Raw genomic sequence first — 19,382 nt, 5'->3', positions numbered from 1 at the left:
GTCATCTGCATATCTGAAGTTATTGATATTTCTCCCAGCAATCTTGATTCCAGTTTGTGCTTCTTCCAGCCCAGCATTTCTCATGATGTACTCTGTATATAAGTTAAATAAGCAGGGTGACAATATACAGCCTCGATGTACTCCTTTTCTGATTTGGAACCAGTCTGTAGTTCCACGTCCAGTTCTAACTGTTGCTTCCTGACCTGCATATAGGTTTCTCAAGAGGCAGGTCAGGTGGTCTGGTATTCCCATCTCTTTCAGAATTTTCCACAGTTTATTGCGATCCACACAGTCAAAGGCTTTGGCATAGTCAATAAAGCAGAAACAGATGTTTTTCTGGAACTCTCTTGCTTTTTTGATGATACAGCAGATGTTGGCAATTTGATCTCTGGTTCCTCTGCCTTTTCTAAAACCAGCTTGAACATCTGGAAGTTCACAGTTCACACATTGCTGAAGCCTGGCTTGGAGATTTAGGATAACCAATAAAAAAGCCTGATCATAATGGCTTTAGACACTAAAACACAGCTCCAGAAAGCCAGAAAACCTATGTGAAAATTTTTTTGAAAAAAAAACACATATTTTAAGGGGATTTATATGTAATTCTCTGTGATCATTGCTATGAAGGTCTGGATCTCATTATCAGAATAAGCTGCACTTTTCCTGAAGAGCTGTTTTGTTTTCAGATTGTAAACAGAGTGAATGACATCAGTGATGACGTATTTATCTCTGCATTGGCTGCAAGTGAGCTCAGAACCCAATCTGATTTTCTGATTCACATCTCCAAGGGTAGAAGAGTTCATAGTATATGTTTTATATACTAATCTCATCATAGGTTCTTTTTCTTTTTCTCTTATCCCTATTTCTACTTTGTATCTTCCCTCTGACTTAAAATCTATTAGCAACCATGTAAGAATAAAGAGGGAGGAGCAACCCCACGCCCGAGGCCAGGAGCGGCGGCTGGGAGGACCAACCCCATGTCCAAGGAGCCGTGGCTGCGTGGGGGCAAGAGGGCCTAGAGGAGCTATCCCAAGTTGAAGGTTAGGAAGGGCGGCAGTGAGGAGATACCCCTCGTCCAAGGTAAGGAGCAGCAGCTGCGCTTTGCTGGAGTAGCCATGAAGAGATACACCACGCCCAAGGTAAGAGAAACCCAAGTAAGATGGTAGGTGTTGCAAGAGGGCATCAGAGGGCAGACACACTGAAACCATACTCACAGAAAACTAGTCAATCTAATCACACTAGGACCACAGCCTTATCTAACTCAATGAAACTAAGCCATGCCTGTGGGGCAACCCAAGATGGGTGGGTCATGGTGGAGAGATCTGACAGAATGTAGTCCACTGGAGAAGGGAATGGCAAACCACTTCAGTATTCTTGCCTTGAGAACCCCATGAACAGTATGAAAAGGCAAAAATGGTAGGATACTGAAAGAGGAACTCCCCAGGTCAGTAGGGGCCCAATATGCTACTGGAGATCAGTGGAGAAATAACTCCAGAAAGAATGAAGGGATGGAGCCAAAGCAAAAAGAATACCCAGCTGTGGATGTGACTGGTGATAGAAGCAAGGTCCGATGCTGTAAAGAGCAATATTGCATAGGAACCTGGAATGTCAGGTCCATGAATCAAGGCAAATTGGAAGTGGTCAAACAAGAGATGGCAAGAGTGAATGTCAACATTCTAGGAATCAGCGAACTGAAATGGACTGGAATGGGTGAATTTAACTCAGATGACCATTATATCTACTACTGCGGGCAGAAATCCCTCAGAAGAAATGGAGTGGCCATCATGGTCAACAAAAGAGTCTGAAATGCAGTACTTGGATGCAATCTCAAAAATGACAGAATGATCTCTGTTCATTTCCAAGGCAAACCATTCAATATCACAGTAATCTATGTCTATGCCCCAACCAGTAACACTGAAGAAGCTGAAGTTGAACGGTTCTATGAAGACCTACAAGACCTTTTAGAACTAACACCCAAAAAAGATGTCCTTTTCGTTATAGGGGACTGGAATGCAAAAGTAAGAAGTCAAGAAACACCTGGAGTAACAGGGAAATTTGGCCTTGGAATATGGAATGAAGCAGGGCAAAGACTAATAGAGTTTTGCCAAGAAAATGCACTGGTCATAACAAACACCCTCTTCCAACAACACAAGAGAAGACTCTACACGTGGACATCACCTGATGGTCAACACTGAAATCAGATTGATTATATTCTTTGCAGCCAAATATGGAGAAGCTCTATACAGTCAGCAAAAACAAGACCAGGAGCCAACTGTGGCTCAGATCATGAACTCCTTATTGCCAAATTCAGACTTAAATTGAAGAAAGTAGGGAAAACCACTAGACCATTCAGGTATGACCTAAATCAAATCCCTTATGATTATACAGTGGAAGTGAGAAATATATTTAAGGGCCTAGATCTGATGGATAGAGTGCCTGATGAACTATGGAATGAGGTTCGTGACACTGTACAGGAGACAGGGATCAAGACCATCCCCGTGGAAAAGAAATGCAAAAAAGCAAAACGGCTGCCTGAGGAGGCCTTACAAATAGCTGTGAAAAGAAGAGAAGTGAAAAGCAAAGGAGCAAAGGAAAGATATAAGCATGTGAATGCAGAGTTCCAAAGAATAGCAAGAAGAGATAAGAGAGCCTTCTTCAGCGATCAATGCAAAGAAATAGAGGAAAACAACAGAATGGGAAAGACTAGAGATCTCTTCAAGAAAATTAGAGATACCAAGGGAACATTTCATGCAAAGATGGGCTCAATAAAGGACAGAAATGGTATGGACCTAACAGAAGCAGAAGATATTAAGAAGAGGTGGCAAGAATACACAGAAGAACTGTACAAAAAAGATCTTAATGGCCCAGATAATCACGATGGTGTGATCACTGACCTAGAGCCAGACATCCTGGAATGTGAAGACAAGTGGGCCTTAGAAAGCATCACTACGAACAAAGCTAGTGCAGGTGATGGAATTCCAGTTGAGCTATTTCAAATCCTGAAAGATGATTCTGTGAAAGTGCTGCACTCAATATGCCAGCAAATTTGGAAAACTCAGCTGTGGCCACAGGACTGGAAAAGGTCAGTTTTCATTTCAATCCCAAAGAAAGGCAATGCCAAAGAATGCTCAAACTACCGCACAATTGCACTTATCTCATACGCTAGTAAAGTAATGCTCAAAATTCTCCAAGCCAGGCTTCAGCAATATGTGAACCGTGAATTTCTGGATGTTCAAGCTGGTTTTAGAAAAGGCAGAGGAACCAGATCAAATTGCCAACATCTGCTGGATCATCGAAAAAGCAAGAAGAGCTCCAGAAAAACATCTATTTCTGCTTTATTAACTATGCCAAAGCCTTTGACTGTGTGGATCACAATAAACTGTGGAAAATTCTGAAAGAGATGGGAATACCAGACCACCTGATCTGCCTCTTGAGAAATTTGTATGCAGGTCAGGAAGCAACAGTTAGAACTGGACATGGAACAACAGACTGGTTCCAAACAGGAAAAGAAGTACGTCAAGGCTGTATATTGTCACCCTGCTTATTTAACTTATATGCAGAGTACATCATGAGAAACGTTGGACTGGAAGAAACATAAGCTGGAATCAAGATTTCTGGGAGAAATATCAATAACCTCAGATATGCAGATGACACCACCCTTATGGCAGAAAGTGAAGAGGAACTAAAAAACCTCTTGATGAAAGTGAAAGAGGAGAGTGAAAAAGTTGGCTTAAAGCTCAACATTCGGAAAACGAAGATCATGGCATCTGGTCCCATCACTTCATGACAAATAGATGGGGAAACAGTGGAAATAGTGTCAGACTTTATTTTTGGGGGCTCCAAAATCACTGCAGATAGTGACTGCAGCCATGAAATTAAAAGACACTTACTCCTTGGAAGGAAAGTTATGACCAACCTAGATAGCATATTCAAAAGCAGAGACATTACTTTGCCAACAAAGGTTCGTCTAGTCAAAGCTATGGTTTTTCCTGTGGTCATGTATGGATGTGAGAGTTGGACTGTGAAGAAGGCTGAGCGCCGAAGAATTGATGCTTTTGAACTGTGGTGTTGGAGAAGACTCTTGAGAGTCCCTTGGACTGCAAGGAGATCCAACCAGTCCATCCTGAAGGAGATCAGCCCTGGGATTTCTTTGGAAGGACTGATGCTAAAGCTGAAACTCCAGTACTTTGGCCACCTCATGCGACGAGTTGACTCATTGGAAAAGACTCTGATGCTGGGAGGGATTGGGGGCAGGAGGAGAGAGGTACGACAGAGGATGAGATGGCTGGATGGCATCACTGACTCGATGACGTGAGTCTGGGTGAACTCCAGGAATAGGTGATGGACAGGGAGGCCTGGCGAGCTGCGATTCATGGGGTCTCAAAGAGTCGGACACGACTGAGTGACTGAACTGAAGAATAAAGAAATCGGCCTCTTTAGACATCCCACTCCCAAGTGGACCTCTTTTTCTAGGACTCTAGTCTTAGTTGGCACGTTTGCAGAAATCCATAATTATTCAAAAAGTTGGGATGATCTGAGGATGACCTGTATTATCATGCTTAAGACCATAGGCACAACTTACATACTTCATTTTCCTTAGTTATCACTGGACAAACTTCTTACCTCCTCATGGGGTTGTGGAACATAACTTAGATAATTCATGTAAAGAGTTTAGTATACTTCCTGGACCATAGTAAAGGCCCAATTAAAATCAACTCTCATTAGCTACTGTGTCCTCCCATAAGCTTAATTTAGAACAAATGTTTACATATGCATAAGTCAAGAAACTTTATTTTATAATGAACCAGCAGAGGTAACTAAGTATTTGTTAACACTAACATGCATTTTCGGAGAAGGGACTGGCGACCCACTCCAGTACTCTTGCCTGGAAAACCCCATGGACAGAGGAGCCTGGTGGGCTGCAGTCCATGGGGTCGCTAAGAGTTGGACACGACTAAGCGGCTTCACTTTCACTTTTCACTTTCATGCACTGGATAAGGAAATGGCAACCCACTCCAGTGTCCTTGCCTGGAGAACCCCAGAGATGGAGGAGCCTGGTGGGCTGCCGTCTATGCAGTCGCACAGAGTCAGACACGACTGACGTGACTTAGTAGTAGCAGCAGCAACACGCATTTTAAGTTTACCAACCTAGCGGTGAAGATGAGGTGAAAAAGTAAAGATAACCAGTGCAGGCAATGCTTCTAAAAGACAGGTTGTGAGGACAAGGGGAACACTAGATATGAGGTTTAGTATCGAAGGAGAATTTAGTTTATGTGTATGGTTTTGTTTATTTGGTTGTTTAATGTATGTTTGTCATGAAGGCTGAGAACCAAAGAATTGATGTTTTTGAACTGTGGTGCTGGAGAAGGCTCTTGAGAGCCCCTTGGACAGCAAGGAGATCAAACCAGTCAATCCTAAAGGAAATCAACCCTGAATATTCATTGAAAGGACTGATGCTGAAGGTGAAGCTCCAATACTTTGACCACTTGATGTGAAGAGCTGACTCACTGGAAAAGACCCTGATGCTGGCAAAGACTGAAGGCAGAAGGAGAAGGGGTGATGGAGGATGAGATGGTTGGATGACATCACCGACTCAATGGACATGAGTTTGAGCAAACTCTGGGAGATAGAGAAGGACAGAGAAGACTGGTGTGCTGCAGTCCCTGGGTTAGCAAAGAGTCAGACATGACTTAGCTACTGAACAATAACAATGTATGTTTGTGAATATGGTTGTTTTAAGATTAGTAAAACATGTACATACACTATGCAGAGACATGCATGATGACAAATAAATACACACAAATGTGTAAGTACTTCTTATATATAAGAAGTTAAAAATGTGAGAAAAATGAAATATTAAGACCTGAAAGAATTATGGATGATGTCAAAGATAAAAATATTTTGTAGTAAACTGGGATCTACTTTATAAGTTTATCATTCACAATCTGCTTGTCTTTAAAAAAAGGACTTTTAGGGGCTTCCCTGGCAGTCCAATGGTTAAGACTCTGCTTTCCAATGCAGGGGACAGGGGTTTTGGGTTAAATCCCTGCTTAGGAAACTAAGATCCCATGTGCCACATGGTGTGGCCAAAATTTTTTTAAAAATAAAGAAAACTTGGGTTTCCCTGGTAACTTAGTTGATAAAGAATCTGACTACAATGCAGGAGACCCCTGTTCTTCCCCGGGTCAGGAAGATCCACTAGAGAAGGGAAAGGCTACTCACTCCATTATACTGGCCTGGAGAATACCATGGACTGGATAAGTCCATGGGGTCGCAAAGAGTCAGACATGACTGAGCGACTTTCACTTCACTTCACTTTATAAGTTTAGTCAAATAAATGTTCCTTTGTTGTTATGTGCATACAAACAAATTTTATACAATAGATGCAGACTTAAAAAGCTGCTCCTAGTAAACTAGATCAGCTTTCTGCATTGACTTACAGCATCAAATCACAGAGTCTTCTGTGTGTTCAATACTGGACCAGACTGGAGGGGTGAGTGGGGAGCATCTGCAGATGGAGAAGTTGTGATACATGTAACACTTGGGACGGTCCAACCACTTTCATTGTATTCAGGGAAAGACAAAGCAGGTTCACCCTGTAATGGCAAGAAAAGCCTGACTGTATATATTGATGAATCTTTAATTTATAATCTGAAGTTTTTCCATATTGCGTTGATTTAGCACAAGGAGCACTTAGCACAAAATGACCTTACCTATTTGGAACTGCTACTAAATGTATGCATAAGAATCCAAACCAAGGGGATTCAATGATCCCAAACTAAGCCCTATACTGTAAATCAGATTTTTATTTCGGATGGATTTAAAGAAAGGTATTGCTCATCCATTTCATAAGGAGAAGCTTTCCAAATGCCCTGAGCATATTCTGTTTCATTTTGTGTGCACAGAGTCTACTATGTTCATATATTTTATTGACATATTCTCATCTAATGGAGATATGAGCATAAGTTCCCTATATTCAGCATTAGTCAGAATGCTTCCATAAAAGCTTATTTAAGGCATAAAAAGAACAATAATGTCTTTCAAAATTGAAACACATTTGTATCTTTTGTGTCACAGTTTCTGCTTTCTTATCACCATTAATAAGGCCAAAATGCAAACATTAACTTGAAAATTGGGGCAAAGTGCTCCCCTTTAAAACAAAGCCCTTTCTTTGGTAAAGATCCTGACTTTCAAAGGTCATTTAGGTAGACTGAGTAATGACATTAATCCTTTAAATGAAGTGTTGTAAAAGTTAAGGGGTCATATAAGCTTTGCCTTTTTCTTCCACAGGCAAGTTTAATTGTTGAAATTTGGGTAACGTGACTACTTCTTTGGAATCAGTTCTACCTTATTTTTAAGAAGATAATACTTGTAGATGAGACAAAGTGAATATATGTTTTGACATTGAGACTCCCAAAGTTACATGTTAGTCATCTGTTTAATGCTCATTTTAAATCTCTCTGGTATATATTTGAAACTTCATGTTGTTAGTCAGAAAATAAATGTAAATTCTTACAGCTAAAATGAAGAAACTCTAAAATTGATACAACTTTTATCATTCAGTCACATAACACTCAAGAGTAACACTTTACTTCTTCAAGAGTAAAGAAGATAAAATAAGAATCTCCTTGTTATGAAATCAGTTTTTTTATAAAAATAATAAAAATTTAAAAGCTACTGAGTCATAGAATTTAAAAGAAACAAAATAAGAGTCTAAGCCTCCTATTTTTCAAATGAACATTTTGAAACAGTGGTTAATTATTTTGGAAAAATAATCAGTTTTTTAAAAACAGATCCTTTAATAGTGATTGTATCAAGAAATTTGGGGACCTATAGGAAGGGGATCAAGATGGCAGAGTAAGAAGACATGGCACTCACCTCCTCCAACCAAAAAAGAAAAGATAAAATGGGAGTGGCAGTCTCAACAAAATAACTTATTTAGGAAGTAATACAGACAAAATCTGGTCACAGTACTTTCATCCAATTTAGTTACTCTTTCACTCACTTCACTGACTTAACAAATATGAGGCTAGCCACCAAAGGGATGGGGCTTCACTGGTGACTCAGTGGTAAAGAACCCACCTGCCAATGAAGGAGACGAGGGTTCCATCCCTGTGTTGAAAAGATCCCCTGGAGAAGGAAATGGCACCTACTCCAGTATTCTTGCCCGGGAAATACCATGGACAAAAAGGCCTGGCAGGCTACAGTCCATGGAGTTTCAGAAGAGCTGGACAGGACTTAAGACACTAAACAAAAACCAACAACCAAAGGGATAAAATGAAAAGTCTCTCTCCTCCACCATCAAAAGGGAGAGACAGTAATGCAAATAGCAGTTGTAATACAAAAAATAACTGTTATAATCAAAGTGGGTACCTAGTGCTGCGGAGCATAGGCAATAAAAGCTATTGGGTAAGAGGGACCACCCAATCCTGAAGTGACAGGTCTTAGCAACTAATTGCATATGGAGGTGAAGTTAAAGAAGACATCAAAGATAAGTTCAGACACCTTGGGACAATCTCTGAGTTAGGAAATATAGAAAGGGGAGCAGATCTGGAGAAGTGATGATTTCTGACTGTTCCGATTAAGCGTGAGATGCCTATGAAACAACTGGTGCTGTGCTGTGCTATGCTAAGTCGCTTCAGTTGTGTCCAACTCTTTGCAATCCTATGGACTGTAGCCGCCAGGCTCCTCTGTCCATGGGATTCTCCAGGCAAGAATACTGGAATAGGTTGCCATACTGTCCTCCAGGGGATTTTCCCTGACTCAGGAATCGAAGCTCCATCTCTTAGGTCTCCTGCACTGGTAAGCAGGTTCCTTACCACTAGCACCACACGGGAAGCCCATGAAACAGCAGGACCAGGTACCTAAAAATCAGCATAGATGCAAGTCTGCATTCAGAAGGAATTCCTCTTTTTTTTTTTATTGAAGTATAGTTGATTTATAGTGTTCTTAATTCCTGTTGTACAGCAAAGTGATTTTGTTACACACATATATATATATACATTCTTTTCTTAATATTCTTCTCTATAATGATTTTCCATAGGATAGCTTTTAAATTGAAGGATAATTGCTTTACAAAGTTGTGTTAGTTTCTGCTGTAGAACAACATGAATCAACTATAAGAATACATATATCCCCTCCCTCTTGAGCCTCCCTGCCACCCCATGCCCCATCCCACCCCTCGAGATCAACACAGAGCACCAAGCTGAACTCCAGAAGGGAGTTTTGAGCTGAATAGATTTGAGAGTGGGTTTGAAGTCAAGGATACAAAGAAAATTGCCTAGAGGTACCCAGAAATAGGAGACCATGAAGCACTAATTTTGCTGAGGAATAGAGTAAACTAAATTGACTAGTTTTTAGAATGTCTTCAACTCCAGAATCACATCACATATCACATAGTCTAGTGGGAATTAAAGCCAAACTTTATGAGAAATACTAAAGAGTTTTAGTGGGTGTCTTGTGAAAGAATAACTACTACTAATAATGATAATAATATCACCATGCAAATCAACACAGATTACTAGATAGAGAGAAATCAGACAGAACCTTAAAAATGGGAATGTATAGGGACTTCCCCAGTGGTCCAGTGGGTAAGACTCAGTGCTTTCACTGCTGGGTCCAGGCTCAATCCCTGGTCAATCCCTGGCTTAGTTCCTGGTCCAGGAACTAAGATCCCAGCAAGCCGGGTAGTCCAGCCAAAAAAGAAAAAGAGAGAAAAAAGAAAAAAAAAGCAAGAGGACCACATAAGTGCAAAATATTAACTGAAAATATGATCTGCACAGTGGTCACTACCATTGAAACTGTCATTCCTATGAGGCTGGCAAACATGCAGAGGACTTTAAAATGCTTGCTAACTGATGCATTTTTACAGAAGAACAGTATTTAGACCTGCAGTTCATGGGGTCTCAAAGAGTTGGACACGACTTAGCAACTGAAAAACAAGTATTTAAACATACATTCTGTTCCATGGTAATCTGCCTGGACAGGAGTCAGACTAATCTGTTGAAAGGACAAAAACAAAATTGCAAATGATAAAATAATGCTGAAATGATTAGTGACTATAAACAGAAACCAACAGCTCTTGATATTGACCTTGAGGTCTTAGAAACTGAGAAATACTCAGCATGATAACCTAGAGGCAAAGAGCCAAATGAACACAGGTTTATGAACCAGAACGTGTCCTGGATGGGCTCACAAACGCCACCTCAGGGGACTTCCTTGGTGGTCCAGTGGTTAAGACTCTGCACTTCCAATGCAGGGGGTGCAGGTTTGATCCCTGGTTGGGGAACTAGGCTCCCACATGTCCCATGGTGCAGCCAACAAAAATAAAAGTCTCCCCAGGTACTAGAACAGCCCAAAGCTGTTCAAACTGCTCAAACATTCAGTGATGCTCTAGCAACTTGCTCTCAACTTCTATGCTGCCTCAATTAATCCATGACACATCCCTCTCTCACTACTTTTCAAACTCTTAGCTCATGGTTAGAAACTTTGGCTTTTTCTGACTCCCTCTTCACTCAATTTACAGAGATACCTACTGACCCCCTGTTGTTAACTTTGGCTGTTCTCCACCTTCATAATCTGGGATTACATACAGACCCAAATACCTGGCTACCACATGCCACCCTAACCACTCCAACCTCTTTTCTGCTTTTAGCAGAACTGAAGCAATTTTGTACTCCTAAGAGGCAATTACGGAGAAGGCAATGGCACCCCACTCCAGTACTCTTGCCTGGAAAATCCCATGGATGGAGGAGCCTGGTGCACTGCAGTCCATGGGGTCGCAAAGAGTCGGACACGACTGAGAGACTTCACTTTCACTTTTCACTTTCACACACTGGAGAAGGAAATGGCAACCCACTCCAGTATTCTTGCCTGGAGAATCCCAGGGATGGGGGAGCCTGGTGGGCTGCCGTCTCTGGGGTCGCAAAGAGTCGGACACGACTGAAGCAACTTAGCAGCAGCAGCAGCAGCAAGAGGTAATTAAAGACTGAACTAACAGGTAACATGAAAATCTTCTGCAAACTCTTGATTGAGAGCAATAAGAAATGAGGCATGCTGAGTTTATTCCTGCATTATTTAATTAAATGGTATTTATAACTATTAATAATTAGATAACAATTACCTGCACATCTTTATCAAATTTTAAAAAGTAGAAATCACAGCATGATAACATTTTATCTCTCTCAGTAAACACAGAAGTTCAAAGGCCCTATGAAAATAAAATTCAACTGTTTCTGACATTTGCAATGAACATTAATTTGGCTTAAATTATTTGTTAAAAGCTTCAAAGAAAAATGTCCTTGAAATAATGGTGGTTCAAAATAGATATCTGGTAAATTGTAGTTAAATAATAACTCAATCATTTCAAACTTATCCATTAATATTCAGTTCCACATCCATCTCTGATCTCTTGAGCACCAACTTCACTGCACACCTATGCAGTCTCTTAAAGAGTCTGCCAGTGTGTTCACTGACTGGGCCCATAAGGGAGGCTACAATCCCAAGGTCAAGAGAACAAAGGGACCAGGGGTCATACGGAAAAACGTGTATGCTCCTCTTCCCATGTTCTTCCGTCAAACTAGTGAGAAGCAAATTTGTGCCACTGTTTCCTCTTCACCCTCTGTGCCAGACATTGCCGATACCCTGTATACTTCACCCCATGCAAGGTCCTGAAACTCCATTTCCCCCTTGCCTGCAGAGTTCCTCTGAGAGTTCAGCAGTGAGAGGGCCTCCTGTGAGATTTGGAAGTGAGTTTTCCGTTTGCTTGTTTTTGAGCAGAGAAAGGAATTGTAGGGCCATGCAAGAAGCCTGGGTGGCTCATGGCCCTAAAAACTCAAGCTCCCCAAAGGGTTTCAGCAAAGCACTTTGAAAAGCCAGGAAAGGGAGGAGATTGAAGGGTATGTGCTCAGCTCATGCACCATTCTCTGACTGACTGATGGTGAGGGAATAGGGCATTATCACAGAAGTTAACATTATCAGTCCTTAGGCTCCAGGAGCCCTGGGGTGCTGTGTGCTCATGGTCATTAAGTAGTTAACATTTTCCATTTTCACATTTTATATAATAACTCAGGAAATGTACAGAAAGTTTGTTTTGTTTTGATGGTGGCTGCAGGCAGGCTCACAGGTATCAGGCAGACAGCAGTAGCAAGGAATGTCCTATAGACATAGCGCCTTTCTGAGACTCCTGCTTCTGGAGTTCCTAAGGCTGGTCACCCTGTGCTTGTCTCTCTTACCTCCCCAAGGCTATGTAGGTCTCTGATCCTTGGCATTAAACTTCTCCCCACTGAGACTCCTTACTCAGCTTCTCTTTTCCCTCACTCACTCTTTTCTAGAAGAGAAGGGATGGTTGGTTGGTCTGCTGACGTTTGCCACTAACTGGACAATGGTTTACTAGCAGATAGGACTACTTCATCTTTCATTTTCTGGGATGGGACCCAGAGGGCTCTTTGTTTCTTGTTTCCTATTGGCAAACACATCTGAACAGGTCCCCAAACCTTCTGTATTTGTTTCCTACTGCTGCTATAACAAATACCACAGATGGAGTGGCTTAAAGCAACACAAGATTAAGAACAGTCACCATTTTGGGGAATTAGGATGCAGACAGTTTGGGGGAGGGTGGCCATTATTCTGCTTATGACACTTTCTGGAAGCTGCCTCCAGCCTTATCCATATTCAAGCAGGGGGTATTGGAGTCTGGTTCCTCTCTCCCTGTGCAAGCATACCTGAGTTTGTGGGGCCCAATCCTAGATAAAGAGTAGGAGTAAAAAGTTCCACTTTGCATAAGCCTAAAGCATATATTTTAATATAGATTTCACAAAACTCTGCACGGAATATTCTATAGACAAGCGAAATCACTGTATTCTCCATCTGGCTAGCAATCTTGCTTGGCTGGTTTGCTTTATTGATCAGAACCTTTGAGAATAAGAAGAGTGGATGGTGACCCAGCCCCCTAGACTCATTACACCTACTCCACAGACATCTGATGAACTACCTGACGGTTCTTCTGTAACGGATTTTGTATTAGATATATTCTGCAATTTGAATCTTATACAACAAATGTTTAAAAGTCAAGGCATAGCTGTGTAAATATATATTTAAGTAAAAGTTCAACAGGACTTGAATCATCTGCAAAACATAATGAATTTTTCACAAATACCCTCACTACTTGACACTAAAATACAGTAAAATCAAAGCACCCAATATTTTTCAATTTCGTATCAGCGCAGAACAAAAAGCCTTGTGAATGCCGATTAAGCTAGTCTACCCACATCAGATTAACAAGAATACACCATATTGTTCTCAGAGCTGGTTTCTTCAGCCAATACAATCCTCATTAGCTATAAATAAAGCTGTCTTCATCACATTCATAATTGAATATTTAAATCAATATCAGATGCAGAAATGTCCTTGGTGACAACCAAGCAACTGTGTTTAAAGAACATAATACCTGCCAGTGCAGGAGCTTCATCATCTGTTTAACTCAGAAAAGTATTATTTGCTTAGAACACATTGAAAGATTAATGGAAATTTTTAAATCATATGATGGCAAAGCTAGAAATTTCACTGGCCTGAATTATAATGCAGTTCACGGAGTCTCTGGCCTAGAAAAAGTGCTGCCTGCGTAAGGTGACAGAAAGCTCCATCCCACTTCTACCAGTTCATTTTCTTAGTCCCTTAGCCAGTCATTCATTCATTCATTCATGTTCGTTCTTTCCTTCACTCACTTATTCTGCATCTATCATGCACCCAGCACCGGAGATATGAAAATGAACAACATGCGGTCCCTGTCTTCAATATGCTCCCTCTTTGCCAGAGAAGAGAAACATTCATTTCACTCTTTGCACAATATAAAAAGAGCTACAACAGAGGTCATGGGAAGCAAGAGAAGGAGTCAGGCATTCTGTTTAGAGAGCTCCCAGCAAAAGGCAGCATAGCACAGTGGCCAAGCAGGGACACTGGAACCCTTTGTGACTTAACTTCTCTGTGCTTCCTATCATCATGTGCTCAACACAGAATTGAGGCAGAATAAGGGTTACCTAGTAATAAAGGCTAGAGAGACATAATAAATGCTATGTCAGTGTCTGAAATAAAGAACTTGAAAGTTTCACAAAAGAGGTAACATTTGAGACCGGCTTTGAAGAACATGTAAATATAAAGCAAAGAGGAACTGAAGAGCCTCTTGATGAAAGTGAAGAGGGGAGTGAAAAAGCTGGCTTAAAACTCAACATTCAAAAAACTAAGATCATGGCACAGTCCCATAACTTTATGGCAAATAGATGGAGAAACAATGGAAACAGTGACAGACTTTATTTTCTTGGGCTCCAAAATCGCTGCAGATGGTGACTGCAGCCATGAAATTAAAAGACGCTTGCTCCTTGGAAGAAAAGCTATGACAAACCTGGACAGTATATTAAAAAGCAGAGACATTACTTTGCCAACAAAGGTCCATCTAGTCAAAGCTATGGTTTTTCCAGTAGTCATGTATGGATGTGAGAGCTGGACTTTAAAGAAAGCTGAGCACCAAAGAATTGATGCTTTTGAACTGTGGTGTTGAAGAAGACTCTTGAGAGTGCCTTGGACTGCAAGAAGATCTAACCAGTCAATCTTAAAGGCAATCAGTCCTGAATATTCATTGGAAGGACTGATGCTGAAGCTGAAACTCCAGTACTGTGGCCACCTGATGCGAAGAGTTGACTCATTGGAAAAGACTCTGATGCTGGGAGGGATTGGGGGCAGGAGGAGAAGGGGACGACAGAGGACGAGATGGTTGGATGGCATCACTGACTCGATGGACATGAGTTTGAGCAAGCTCAGGGAGCTGGTGATGGACAGGGAAGCCTGGTGTGCTTCAGTCCATGGGTCCACAAAGAGTCAGACACAACTGAGCAACAACAGCAACAATGTCCATCAGGAAAGAAGAAAGGGCATTTCAGGTAGAAGGAAGTTTCTTTTTCTCCACAAATTTTCACCCATTACTGGCGGGTGAGGCAATGTCTGGTCAAAACACCTAGAGAGCAAGTCAGGAACACCTTAACCAAAACCTTGCACTTCTTAATACATCTGCTTCCAGAGTAACCCAGCTTCCTAGGAGGGGATCCACACAGCCCTCTTTCTTGAGTCTAAACACACCCAACTTCCTCTTGGAATTCCTAGCAATGCTTTAAAGTCCTGTGGATTCTAACTCCAAAACAAATCTCTAGTCTGCCCACTTCTCCTCACCCATCTCACCTTCTGCAGGGTCATACCTGGACTCTCCACCTCAGCACAGGCCACACTTAATCTCTCCACAATGCAGCAAGTCATCTTCACAATACATAAAATCTTTTCAAGTTGCTCCTCCCGCCTTAAAACTGTCCACATTGTACTTGGAATAAATCCACACTCAGTACCAGCCCACAGGACTCTATGATGAAGCCCTCACCCAACTGTTCCCTCTCAGTTTTCACCTTCTTCTCACTCAGGGCTCCAACCAGAGCCGCCATCTTGGAAGTCTCCATACTGGCTCTCTCCTGCCCCAAGGCCTCTATATATCAAGATCCTCTACCAGAAACCTCCTCCCTCTCATTTTTTAAATCTGATTGACTACTCCTTATCCTTCAGAGTTTAGCTTGAGGAATGGTGCTGACCAGTGGAAAGAGCCCTAAAAGGGAAGTGGGCAGGTCTGCCTGTGTACTGGCACTGCCAGTCCAGGCTATGTGAGAAGGAAGTCACCCAGTGTTTCCAAGTCTGTGTGCCCACCTAGAAAATTAGGGGTAGGGACCAAAAGTGTGGTCATGTTCCTTCCAACCCCATCCTTCTTTTTCTACTGTTAAACTTCATCTTGTTGCTCTCTTCCTCCATTCCTTCTCTCCATGAGCAGCCTAAAATCATTTTTTTCTACCCACACTCTATTCCATTTCTCCACTTTTGAGTTTCATAAAAGTAAAAAACTAAAATGGAAAGAGCAGAAATAATGAGTGATAGCACAATAGACATAGAAAAAGAGTTTCACAAAATCCAATACCATTTTGTGATAAAAACACTCAACAACCAAGAAGAAAATGGGAACTTCCTCAACCTGATAAAAGGCACCTTTGATAAAACTCACAGCTAACATTATACTTGATGGTGAAAGACTGAATTCTTTCCCCCCAAGATCAAGGACAAGACAAGGATGCTCACTCTCATCCCTTCAATTTGACCTTGTACTGCAGGTTCTAGACAGAGCATTTAGGAAGGAAGGAAAGGAAGAAATGCTAAAGAATAATTTTTTTAAAAAAAATATGTAATACTTACACTCTTAAAATTATAAAATATTATTGAAAATATAAAGGAAGACCTCGGTAAATAAAAAGCCATTCCATGTTCATGTATCAGAAGAATATCAGAAGCATTAATATTGTTAAGAATAGCATTACTCTCCAAACTGATCCACAGACTTAAAACAATTCCTTACCAAAATACCAGCTGGTTTTTTTTTTTTTTAGCAGAATTTAACAAACAAATCTTAAAGTTAATATGGAAATTTGAGAGGGCCAGATATCCAAAACAATCTTGAAAAATAAGAAGCAAGCTGGAGGACTCAGCAAGCTGGAGTCTTCTAATTTAAAGACTTAGTGCAAAGTCACAGAATCAAGACTATGTGCTACTGGCATGAGAAAAGACATTAGGATAGATCAACGGAGTAAAATTGAGAGTCAAGAAATAAATCCAACATTATAGTCAATTAATGTCACCAAGCATGCCAAAACAAGTCAACCCTTTCCAACAAATAATGCTGGAACAAGTGAAAAATCACATGCAAAAGAATAAAACTGGACAGCTTCCTCACACTGTACACAAAAATTAACTCATAATGGATTAGACCTAAACTAAGCAAGCTACAATTACAAAATACTTAGCAGAAAACATAAGAATAAATCTTAATGAACTTGAATTTGTTACATAAGTGATAAAAGAAAAAAATAGATAAACTGTACTTCTTCGAAATATCAAAACTTTTGTGCTGCAAGCTAAACCATCAGAAAAGTGAAAAGACAACCCAAATAAGGGGAGAAAATATTTGCAAGTCATCTATCTGACAAGGGGCTTGTATTTAGAAAACTTAGGAACCAATAATAAAAAGACAAAGAACTCCATTTAATAGTTCTCCGTGGTATACAATATCTTATAATAACCTATAATGGAAAATAATCTGAAAAACAATCTATGCATATATGTATAACTAAGTCACCTTGCTCTGCACCTGAAACACTGTAACTCAACTATATTTCAATAAAATATATATAGTAAGAAAACAAACAAAAATAAAAATGGACAATATATTTGCAGACATGTATTTTTCCAAAGAACATATATAAATGCCCAATAAGCACATAAAAAGATGCCCAACATCATTAGTCAATGCTAAGCTATGCTAAGTCACTTCAGTCGTGTCCGACTCTGTGCAATCCCATAGACGGCAGCCCACCAGGCTCCCCCGTCCCTGGGATTCTCCAGGCAAGAACACTGGAGTGGGTTGCCATTTCCTTCTCCAATGCATGAAAGTGAAAAGTGAAAGTGAAGTCGCTCAGTCATGTCCAACTCTTCGCGACCCCGTGGACTGTAGCCTACCAGGCTCCTCCGTCCATGGGATTTTCCAGGCAAGAGTACTGGAGTGGGGTGCCATTGCCTTCTCCGTCATTAGTCAATAAGGAAATGTAAATCAAAACGATGATGAGAAGATACCACTTCACATCATTAGAATGACTATAATCAAAAAAAGAGACAAGTGTTGGTAAGAATGTGGAGAATATAGAGCCCTCGTATACTGCTGGTGGGAATGTAAAATGATGCAGCCCCTCTGAAAACCAGTGTGGCAGTTCTGCAAAATGCTAAACATAAGAGTTATCATATCACATGATAATGCCACTCCTAGATATCTACCTAAGAGAAATAAAAACATAAATTCATATACAGAGGTATACATGACTTTCCATAACAGTATTACTCATATTAGCCAAAAATGAGAAACAACCCAGATATCTATCAACTGATGAATGGGTAAACAAAACGTGGTATATCCATACAAGACATTATTACTTGACAGTAAAAAGAAACGAAGTACTGATACACACTGTAATGTGGATGAACCTTGAAAACATTGTTCTAAAGGAGAAGAGCCACTCACAAAGGAAAAACATTGCATTTATATGAAATGTCCAGAACAAGCAAATCCGTAGAGACAGAAAGTAGCTTGGTGGCTTCCAAGGGCTGGAAGGTACAGAGGGAATGGTTATTGACTGGTAATTGTATGGGAATATATTTTAGAGGAGATTGAAATGTTCTAAAATTAGAATGTGGCAATTGTTGCACAATCCTATGAATACACTAAAAAAAATTGAACTGCGTACTTTAAATGGATGTATTTTATAATACATAAATTATATCTCAATAAAACTTTTTTATAAAAGAAAGAAGGGAAGAAAAGGATGCCCTAAGATCAGGCTTCTCCTTAGTCACCACTGAGATCATCCTTGGTGTCCCCACCTCCTCCACCCCCAACCCTGAGAGGCCTTATTCTTCTAACAGAGACCAAAGCTTGGGTCCTATGGTGAGATGCTCAGGATAACCTCACTCAGTCTGGGCTTTACCTTTGAAATATATATATATATATATATATATATATATATATAAAATGTGCTCAGTCACTCAATCGTGTCCTACTCTTTGTGGCCCCATGGACTGTAGCCCACCAGGCTCCTCTGTCCATAGGGATTTTCCAGGCAAGAGTACTGGAGTGGGTTCCATGACCTCCTCCAGGGGATCCTCCCAACCTAAGGGTTGAATCCAGGTCTCCCACATTGCAGGTGGATTCTTTACCATCTGAGCCACCAGGGAAGCCCATTTATACATATACATATATATATACATATATATATATATATATATATACACACAGGAAAGTTATGGCCAACCTAGATAGCACATTCAAAAGCAGAGATATTACTTTGCCAACAAAGGTCCGTCTAGTCAAGGCTACGGTTTTTCCATTGGTCAGGTATGGATGTGAGAATTGGACTGTGAAGAAAGCTGATTGCCAAAGAATTGATGCTTTTGAACTGTTGTGTTGGAGAAGACTCTTGAGAGTCCCTTGGACTGCAAGGAGATCCAACCAGTCCATCCTAATGGAGATCAGTCCTGGGTGTTCATTGGAGGGACTGATGCTGAAGCTGAAACTCCAGTACTTTGGCCACCTCATATGAAGAGCTGACTCATTGGAAAAGACTCTGATGCTCGGAGGTATTGGGGGCAGGAGAAGGGGATGACAGAGGATGAGATGGCTGGATGGCATCACCGACTCGATGGACATGAGTTTGGGTGAACTTCAGGAGTTGGTGAACACCAGGAGTTGGTGATGGACAGGG

At 40.8% G+C, this 19,382-nt stretch overlaps 1 protein-coding gene and 1 non-coding gene across 3 annotated transcripts in view; one reads left to right on the top strand and one right to left on the bottom strand.

Moving 5' to 3' along the window:
• The window catches only part of KIAA1217, an 821,092-nt gene that overhangs the window by 789,157 nt on the left and 12,553 nt on the right, over positions 1-19,382 (bottom strand). The gene's annotated exons all lie outside the window — the stretch shown is intronic.
• On the top strand, positions 10,213-10,285 carry TRNAG-UCC (transfer RNA glycine (anticodon UCC)). The gene has a single exon. It is a non-coding gene; the product is annotated as a tRNA-Gly (tRNA).

The sequence above is a fragment of the Bos taurus genome, chromosome 13 (genome assembly GCF_002263795.3).
Source record: "Bos taurus isolate L1 Dominette 01449 registration number 42190680 breed Hereford chromosome 13, ARS-UCD2.0, whole genome shotgun sequence".
NCBI classification, from domain to species: domain Eukaryota; kingdom Metazoa; phylum Chordata; class Mammalia; order Artiodactyla; family Bovidae; genus Bos; species Bos taurus.
The sequence above is the reverse complement of the archived record's forward strand: the minus strand, read 5'-3'. Positions and strand labels throughout refer to the sequence as shown.